This window comes from Plecotus auritus (assembly GCF_963455305.1).
Source record: "Plecotus auritus genome assembly, chromosome: X".
In the NCBI taxonomy this organism is placed as follows: domain Eukaryota; kingdom Metazoa; phylum Chordata; class Mammalia; order Chiroptera; family Vespertilionidae; genus Plecotus; species Plecotus auritus.
In genome coordinates this window covers 106,443,879-106,454,657 of record NC_137784.1, presented here as the reverse complement: position 1 = coordinate 106,454,657, position 10,779 = coordinate 106,443,879, and positions in this window count along the sequence as shown.

Below are 10,779 nucleotides of genomic sequence, written 5' to 3'. Positions count from 1 at the left end.
GGACATTTTAACAATATCAATTCTTCCAGTCTGTGAACAAAGGGTATCTTTTCATTTACTTGTATCATTTCCGATTTCTTTCATCAATGTCTTATAGGTTTTAGAGTATAATCCTTTATCTATTTGGTTCCATTTACTCCTACATATAGAGGTGGGCAAAAGTAGGTTTACAGTTGAGAGTACATGAAACATAATTTATTCTTGTATTATTACTTATTAATTATTGTATTATTTACTTGTGTTACAACTGTAAATCTACTTTTGCCAACTCCTGTATTTTATTTTTTGATGCTATTGTAAATGAGATTCTTTTCTTAATTTGTTTTCTCAGATAGGTTGTTGTTGGGATATGGAAATTCACCTGAGTTTGGTATACTGGTTTTGTATCCTGTAACTTTATTGAATTGTTGACTAGTTTTACCAGTTTTTTTTGTGGAATGTTAAGGGTTTTTTATATAAGGCACTTTTGTCCATTGAGGGCTATCAAATTATTGTTGCTGAGGGGAGATGTGAATGAGCCACCTCTAACTGTGCTATTGTGTTCCATTATTGATATATTGAAGAGGATAATTCATTGTAGTGGGTGTGCAGTATGAGGCCTGAAATAAAGGCCAAATACTAGGAAATGTCTTGATATCTGGTAAGATCAGGAGGGCCTTGAATGACCTAAACACAAGTTCTCTTCCTTACTTTACTCTGCCAGATAAAGTCCACTAGCCAAACAACCTTCTTTCTCAAAAGAAACAACCACAATTCCTGCTTATTCCAGAGCACTAAGTTTCAGTTCCTTGCCTGACCACAGATTATTTAAACAAGCCAATCACATCGTTACACAGGAACTAGGGGACACCCCATCCTCTTTATACTGTAAACCCTGCCTCCCATAGCTCCTGGACTTTTACTCTGTTTCGGAACACAGTCTCCACATGTGGCCCTGCATGGCATGCAGTGATTTCTTCCCCTGGATTATGAGTGACTAATAAACAGCTTTGAAACATGGGGTTCGTAGTGCAGACTTTTCTTCCCAGGGGTTCTTGTCCTCATGAAGTTTGAAGAATACACTCACGGACAAAAAAGCTTCTTTAATAAAAAATGTAGAAGTTTATTGGAAGCAGATACAAACTCCAGCTGGGCATGGGTGTCCCCAAAGGGGACCCTATATAAAAAAGCCCCCCCAATTAGGAAAGCCTGCTCTCTCTCTCTCTCTCTAATGGGAAAATCAATCTAGAAAATGTGTCCTGTGTACCTTTGTCTCCCGTTTATATATGCTGCAGTTCTTTGTCTGAACCTGACCCTTTTTAATTGATCCTTTTCCTTAATTTGGGACCCCATCCCCCACCCCCGCTTTCCTCATTGGTCATTCTGCTACATAGAATTAGTTTCAAAGCTCAAAGCCCACGTGGTGCCCCCCCTCTCTTCCCTTATCTTGCAACATCCCTTTATCCTCTGTACAAGGAAGATAAGCTTTTGGGCGTCTCCAAGCCTCCATCTATGCATCCCTCTCCCTTGGACCCTCTTTATCTCTAAGACTCCCTAAACCTGCTTGTTTTGTCCCTAAAATTCCTTTCACTATCAATCTAATCTGTAATCCGTTTTTATAACATTAAGATGGGATTTCCTCCATCCTCAATGGGCAGATACACGGTGATTTGTATAGGCAGGCTATCCAGTTCATTGCAGGATTTTTATAATTACCCCTAATGTTTAATCACTTGATGCCAGTAGCCCCCTCCCAGTCATAACAATAAAAATGTCTATAGAAATTACTAAATGTTTCTATGATATGAAACAAAAAGCACAAATCATAAAACAATAAAAAAATTGACAAATTGTGACTCATGAAATAAAAAGATTTTTCAATTCTAAAAGAAGGAAGGCAGCCCAGCTGGCATAGCTCAGAGCAGTGGTCGGCAAACGGCGGCTCGCGAGACACATGTGGCTCTTTGGCCCCTTGAGTGTGGCTCTTCCACAAAATACCATGGCCTGGGCAGGTCTATTTTGAAGAAGTGGCGTTAGAAGAAGTTTCAGTTTAAAAAATTTGGCTCTCAAAAGAAATTTCTATCGTTGTACTGTTGATATTTGGCTCTGTTGACTAATGAGTTTGCCGACCACTGGCTTAGAGGTTGAGTATTGACCTATGAACCAGGAGGTCACGATTCAATTCCAGGTCAGGGTACATGCTTGGGTTGTGAGCTCGATTCCCCAGTGTAGGGCGTGCAGGAGGCAGCCAGTCAATGATTCTCTCATTGTTGATATTTCTCTCTCTTTCCCTCTCTGAAATCAATAAAAAATATATTACAAAAAAGAAATACAAAAAGGGAACAGTATGCAAAATAGAGAGTAAACATGGGGAAACAAAAATTACAAAACAAAAACTTCTGAAAGCATATGCTATAATTGAAATTGTGGATATCCCATACAACATATGTTGCAGAAGGGCTTCTATGGTTTCTACTGCTCACTAACTTATCCCACTGGGCTTCCTTCTGCAGTGACAACCAAGCACAGCACAGCAGGATATACACAATGGCTACACTATTCTTTTATCCTGACTTTGGGTTAAAAACAGGAACAAAAAGAATTTTGTATATCTAGATTTTTTAGATTACTATAAAGTTTGTCTACTAATAGTACTTATGTCTCTTCTTTGTTGAACCTTTTCCTGAACAGTTAAAAATTTTTGCACTTTCTGGCCGTGGGAAGCAGTGGCAATGTAAACAGTGTATCAAGGGTAAACACTTTTAAATATTAAAGATGTGTAATTTTCTTATTGGGTTCAATATGTTTAGGGAGACTATTATTTGTCTTGTAGAATCAGTTAGAAAAGTCAATATTTACATGTACACATCAAATAATATTTTAAAAGCACATGCAATGTATTGTGTTAATGCCATACACAGAGAGGAAACTAAGCAGAAATATTCAATATCTGAATAAATTTTTATAACGTCAGCATTGCTTTGCCATCATATTGTATTTATTGCTTATTACTCAGCTCAGAGCAAAGAGCACTTACTTACTTGCTAACAGTGTATAATTTAAATCAAATGGGACTTACATAGGAAGAAAACAGTAGTTGAATGGATGTGGGCAGATTAAATTTTCAACATATACCTCTCTGAAACTATTGAGAAAAAACTTTATTCTTTGGTAGGGTGATCACTTTTTCTTATTTCATCAAAGAGCTACAAAGTGGCCCGGCTGGTGTGGCTCAGTGGTTGAGCATCAACCTTTGAACCAGGAGGTCACGGTTCGATTTTCAGTCAGGGCAAATGCCCAGGTTGTGGGCTCGATCTCCAGTGAGGGGCATGCAGGAGGCTGCTGATCAATGATTCCCTCATCATTGATGTTTCTATCTTTCTCTCTCCCTCTCCCTTCATCTCTGAAATCAATAAAAATATATTTTAAAAAATAAAATAAAATAAGAAGTGTCATTGAGGAATCTGTAAATTTATGTAGACCTTATTCTCCTCTCTGCAATATCATTTCTAATGTTGGTTACAGCAATGATATAATTCAGAGCTATGGAAAATTTGAAAATCTTTACAAAAGTATAACAAATCCCTGTTCTTACCTTTTATGGTGTGCATGTTTGTGTTCCCCCCAAATTTATATATTTATTTCCTAATGCCCACCATAATGGTATTAAAAGGGGGGTATTTGGGATGTGATTAGATAATGAAATTAGAGCCTTCATAAATGGGATTAGTACTCTATTAAAAGAGACCCCACAGAGCTTTCTAGCCCCTTGACACCATGTGAGTACACAACCAGAGATTGGCAGTCTGCAGTCAAGGAGAGGGCACCCTGATCTTGGACTTGTATCTTCCAGAACTGTGAGTAATAAACTTGCTATTTATAAGTTACCCAGTGTATGATATTTTGTTTTAACAGCCTAAACAGACGAAGACACTATTATATAGAAAATTATCCCTATAGAGATGCATTTTAAATATGTCAAGATGATCATGATCCTCCAAAGTTCTTATTTCATTGACTTGCGAAATATAGGAAGTTTCTATTACAAGTAGTTCTACATAAATTCTGGCATATTTTTCTACAAATAATATACTAGTACATTCAACCACTGGTCTTTAACATTAAGACTGGTGGTTGAAATATTCATGTGTAAAACAATCATTATGCGATTGTATCTGATGAAAGTTTTATTGTGTAAGTCCAGACTCATGAAACTAGAACGTTTTCTTCCTCTAGGTTACAATTCTTAGGGAAAATCACCTGTTTCACAATGGAGTGTATTTTCAGCATCTATGTTCTGTTAATTAGCCAATCATGTTTTGAAGGGTGTTTAACCTTTCTTTCATATGGTAATGTTTTAAAAACTAGAAGAACAGCTGGTTTATAAAATAAATTTTCCAGTCCAATCAACTTCTGTGCTCCATTGGCTGGAATTCAATACTGTGGGACTTTAAAATATGCAACTATAGAATTAAGCATTCTCAATGTCATTTTCCCCCCAATAATATTCATTCACTCAAGCCCAGAAGACTTGAAGCAATAGTATTATAATACAGTAAAATGATATTTAAATTACCTACATGATGAATAGACTAGGATTATATATATGAATATATATATATAGTATATATATATATATATATATATATATATATACTAGTGGCCTGGTGCACGAAATTCATGCACATTAAAAGGGGCTGAATTAGAGGAAATTTTTTTAATATATTTTATTGATTTTTTAGAGAGGAAGAGAGAGGGATAGAAAGTTAGAAACCTTGATGAGAGAGAGAGACATCAATCAGCTGCCTCCTGCACGCCCCCTACTGGGGATGTGCCCGCAACCCAGGTACATGCCCTTGACCGGAATTGAACCTGGGATCCTTCAGTCCACAGGCTGACACTCTATCCACTGAGCCAAACCAGTTAGGGCAGAGGAAATATTTTAATATTGCTATTTGCCCTTTCTCTATAATAGAAGTGTCAGAGATGAAAGAAAATTAGTAAAATATATATAAAAATCTTCCTCCTGTTAGAGTCTGGGGTGCACCACAGGACTCAGAGTCAAGCTCCCCTGCCATTGGGCTAGATCCAGACCTGGCTGGTCCCACCCTTGTCAAGTCCTGCCTGGCAGGGGTCCCAGACTCAGGTCCCCCGTCAAGCCTCACCAGAAGGGGGGCACAGCCTCAGGTCCCCTGTCAAGCCCTTCTTGGTTTGGGACATGGCCTGAGGTCCCCCGGCCCAGGGCAAAGGAAGCAGCCTGAGGTCCCCCGGCCCAGCACTGGGGCAGGGGGCGCACCTTGAGGTCCCCTATCAAGCCCTGCTGAATGGGGGCATGGCCTGAGGTCCCCTGTCAAGCCCTGCCAGGTGGGGGGTGCAGCCTCAGGTCCCCTGGCTTGGTGCTGGGGTGGGGTAATGGCCTGAGGTCCTCCAGCCTGGCTCCAAGGCAGGGGGCACATCTTGAGGTCCCCCGGCCTGGTGACAAGGCGGGGGGTGCGGCCTGAGGTCCCCTGTCAAGCCCCACAGAGGTGGGGGGGTGCAGCCTCAGGTTCCTGCTGATTGCTTGTTAAGGGTCCTTATGGGAACTCGGCCTCCGCTGTGGGTGCAGCCATCTTGTGTTACAGAAACCCCTGCCTCTGCTGTGGGTGCAGCCATCTTTGTGGTGGCGTGACGGTCAATTTGCACATTCCCTCTTTATTACATAGGATATATAAATATAAATATGACTTTATATGACATACATATAATTAGATATAGGACAACTTTCTTAAGTTATGTAAGAAATTCAAGATATAGTAAATTGATCAAAGCAGCCTTGTCCTTACTTTCCCTTACTTGCTACAAATGCGAATGATAGATTTCTCTCCTCTATTGTTTCAATCATGTAGCACTAGAATCCCCTGAGTCAGAGAGGAGGGTTTGAGATAAGTACACTTCAGTGCTTTGCTGGAGTCAACACAAACTAACTGTGTGCTTCTATTCCCAACTCCACGGGTTTAGTGAGGTCACATTGGTAGCTTGAAATTGACATGGTAGGAATATATAGACCATAGAAAACAGCAAGCAGTATAAATCAAAACTTTTATGCCCAGGAGAGCCAGTTGTTAAACATTTAGCAGTACATCACTTCAATTCCTATGCATGGGGTGGTATGCTAGTGAGCCAGCTCTCTGAAATGTACACAATCAACTTTATTGATCCAGTGTGAGCCAGCTCCAGCACACCCATTTGATATAACTGCATGGACCCCATTTATACAAAACTTGTGAAAGTATCTGCCTGGCTTCTTTATTATGAACAAAGTTGGCATTATCAGCATGATGAAATTTTAAAAACACTAAAGAACAGCACTGCTTTTGTAGTAAGGATGCAGTGTATCAACCTCTTAGAATATGAATTCCCTTCCTGATTAAAAATTCAGGAAGTTATCAACAGTGTAGAATGGTTGCATAGTTATTTCATCTAGATTCATATTCTCTCTTACTTCTAGATAATTATTTTAGTAATTTGATATTCACTGTCTTCTATAATTTTCCTGGAGACATTTTTAAGCTAAAAAGTATTTAATTATGAAATATTTAAACAGAAAATACAGAGTATATAACAAAAAGTAGTTACCACAAGCTAAGTTTAACAAAGATTAACATTTTGCCCTATTTGCTGAGACTCCTTCCCTCTCTCTACTGTACTTTTAATTAAAGAAATGATGCCCTGGCTGATGTGGCTCAGTTGGTTGAGTATCGTCCCATGCACCCAAAGGTTGCAGGTTCAATTCCTGGTCAAGGCACATGCCCAGGTTGTGGGCTCGATCCCGAGTAGGGAGTGTGCAGGAAACAGCCAACTGATGATTTTCTCTCATCATTGATGTTTCTATCTCTCTCTCCCCCTCCCTTCCTTTCTTTCTAAAAGTTAATTTAAAAATTAAAAAAAGAAATAAATCCTATCTAATAAAGAAGGAATATGCTAATTGACTACCACTCCCTCAAAGATGGCGGTACCCACAGCCACAAGATGGTGGCGCCTAGTTCCCTTAACCCCGCCGGGGCGGCAGTCCTGCAGCATGCCAGGCCCGCCCCCAGGTGGGTCCTGCCACTCAGAGCACCTGCCTGCAGAGTTCCCCGGTCCCCTCAGCCTCCCAGCCGCCCAGGGCCTGCCTGAGGCACAGGCAATCCTCAGATGTTGGCTGCTCAGCCACCCAAGGCCGGCCTGAGGCACAGGCAAGCCTCAGATGGCAGTTGCCCAGCCGCCCAGGGCTGGCCTGAGTCACAGGCAAGCCGCCAATGGCGGCTGCCCAGCCGCCCAAGGCCACCTGAGGCTCAGGTAACCAGGGCCTTCCAAGGCTTCCACTGCCCACAGTGGCAGCAGCAGAGGTGTGATGGGGGCATCACCTTTTCCTGATCGCAGGTCACCTCCCACCCCTGAGGGCTCCCAGACTGTGAGAGGGGGCAGGCTGTGCTGAGGAACCCCCTTCCAGTGCATGAATTTTCATGTACCGGGCCTCTAGTTAATTATAAGCCTCACCACTACCCTGTCCATCACTGCCATACTCTTCTCCAGAGTTAATCACTGCTTGATATTGGCATGTGATATCATCAACCATAATCAATGTGTGAAATGATACATAGTATATTTTTATACTTAAAGTACTACATAAATGGTATTTCACTGTGCATATGTTTCTTTTCTTTCTATAATTTTTATTTTGTGATTTCTAAATTATTATATATCTATTATACTTAAAAATTGTAATTCAAACATAGACAAATGTTGAAAAAATCATCACCACATATCTTCTATTCATATCCAACAATAATCACCATTGATATATTTTATTGTGTACTTTTTCTCTCTACATAAACATTTCAGCTTGGATCTCCCAAGAATAGAACCATTCTTCAATATAAGCACAATATCATTATCACACCTAAAACAATAAACAATATTTCCATTATATTATCTAGTATCTGGTCTCTATTCATTTCCCCCAGTTATCACAAAATAGAACCTAACTTTGATTTGTTTAACCAGGTCCCAACCAGGATTCATGCATTGCATTGGGTTATTTATATGTTTCCTTTCATTTTTAAAATTCAATTCATTATTTTAAAACTAGAAGCCCAGTGCATGAAATTCATGCATGGGGGGGGGGCGGGTGTCCCTCAGCCCGGCTGCACCCTCTCCAATCTGGAATCCATCAGGGGATGTCCAACTACCAGTTTAGGCCTGATCCCACAGTTGTACATCCCTCTCACAATCTGGGACTGCTGGCTCCTAATCGCTCACCTTACTGCCTGCCTGATTGCCCCTAACCACTTCTGCCTGCCAGTCTGATCGCCCCCTAAATACTCCCCTGCAGGCCTGATTGAAGCCTAACTGCTCCCCTGCTGGCCTGATCACCCCCAGCTGCCCTCCCCTGCCAGCCTGATCGCCCACAACTTCCCTCCCCTGCCAGCCTAATGGCCCCCAACTGCCTTCCCCTGTGGCCTGATCACCCCCAACTGCCCTCCCCTGCCGTGACCCAACTCCTCCGCCAGGCCCTGCCTCCGCTGTGCATGCGGCCATCTTCTGATGGCCACCTTAGAACGGCCATCTTGTGACGATGTTAGGGCATGATGCGTGAGGGCAGGATGACCACGTAGGCTATTATTAGTATAGATTTCCCAGTTAAGTTGCTTTGTAGAATGCTACATCTTATTTGACTCTTCCCTTATAGCATTTATAAAAAAGTGTGCCTTGTATTTTTGTGAACTGAGAATTTCCTTCTGGTGACTGCTTCAAATATATCTCATATATTGTAATATGTAGTATTGTCATAATCATTGCTTCGAAGGATGCCTGCAATTTTCCTTAGTATCCTTTGCTCCAAAAATTGTGTAATATTTACAGACAAAAGTGATTTTCAAGTTATTGCATTGTATTTTTAATTCCCAGGTCTTATACATGAGGTTAAGAAAATACTTATACATTTTCTCTTTGGGACACTTCCTGATATTTTCCCAATATGGGTCTACATATATGATTAAATCTGAGAGCATTGTGGGAGAACATGCTCTGTCTACTCTTAGACTGTAGAATTTAATATGTATCTATAAAATATACTCTATTATGATTTGTTTTTATTTCCTACTAGAGGCCGGTTGCACGAAGATTCATCCAATAGGCCTTCTTTCCCTTGGCTGCCTGCACCGGTTTTCCTCCGGCACCCAGGACCCGGGCCACAGCAGAGCCAAGCCTTCAGCCTTCAGCGGAGCCAAGCCTGCAGCCTTCAGGCTTGGCTCCATCCACAGCAAAGCCTTCAGTCTTCAGTCTTCAGTCTTCAGTCTTCAGTCTTCACTCGGGCGGAGCCTTTAGTCTTCGCTTTGTACTGCATATGCAAATTAACCAGCCATTTTGTTGGGTTAATTTGCATACTCACTCCTGATTGGCTGGTGGGTGTCGCAGATGTATGGTCAATTTGCATCTTTCTCTTTTATTAGTGTAGATATTTTGACCTATTTATGCATATGCCTATTCATTCTTTTATATTGAGTGTAGTATATTGAAATTTCCCATTATTAATGTTTTCACATATTTCTCCATGTATTGCCTATACTTTCTCCTTTAAATAGGTAGTTACTGTGTAAGTTGGTATTATACAGAGATATTAATTTCTATTGTGTCTTCATTATGAAATGAGTTTTGCATTATAAAATATACTTCTTGCTCTAGTTCAATACTTTTTTCTGAATTCAACCTTCTTTGCATTTTTCCTTTTTATTTATTTAATTTATTATTTTTATTGTTGTTATTAAAATCACTCATCAAAAGTCCAGCTTTGCCAAAACCGGTTTGGCTCAGTGGATAGAGCGTCAGCCTGCGGACTGAAGGGTCCCGGGTTCGATTCCGGTCAAGGGCATGTAACTTGGTTGCGGGCACATCCCCAGTGGGAGGTGTGCAGGAGACAGCTGATCGATGTTTCTCTCTCATCGATGTTTCTGACTATCTATCCCTCTTCCTTCCTCTCTGTAAAAAACCAATAAAATATATTAAAAAAAAAAAAGTCCAGCTTTACTTACAAAATAATGTTGAATATAGAGGCAAGATTCTATTCTGTAAAATAAGAAATATGATTTTTAAAAATCTTTACTGTTGAGTGTATTAGAGATGTCCCCTATTTTTCCCCCATTGCTCCCCTCAACCTGGTTCCTGCCCCACCACAGGTCTTCACCACACTATTGTCTTTGTTCACGAGCTATTCATATTTACACCAATAAAAGAGAAAGATACAAATTGCCCATACCTTCACGACACCCACCAGCCAATCAGGAGTGAGTATGCAAATTAACCCAACAAATATGGTGGATTATTTTGCATACACAGGTGCCCAGCGGCCTGGGGCAGGATGCTTGCATCGTCACCATGGCGACAACACAGGCATTTTGCATTGCCCCAACCTCTCAGGGTGGAGTGAAGTCAGAAAGGCAGCTCCGGGCCGGAGCAAAGGCTGTGCTGGCAGCCAGGGTAAGGAAGGCCCATTCTGCACAAATCTTCATGCATGGGGCATCTAGTATGCATATAAATCCTTTGGTTAATCTCTTCCTGCCCCCCCCCCCCATACCCCTTCCCTTTGAGATCCTTCAGTCTGTTTCATGCTTCTATGCCTCTGGACCTATTTTTTTCCTCAGTTTATTTTGTTCAGTAGTTTCTACATATAAGTGAGATCATGTGGTACTTGTCTTTCTCTAACTGGCTTATTTGGCTTAGCATAATAACCTCCAGATCCATCCATGCTGTCTCAAAGAGTAAGAGATCCTTCTTTTAAAC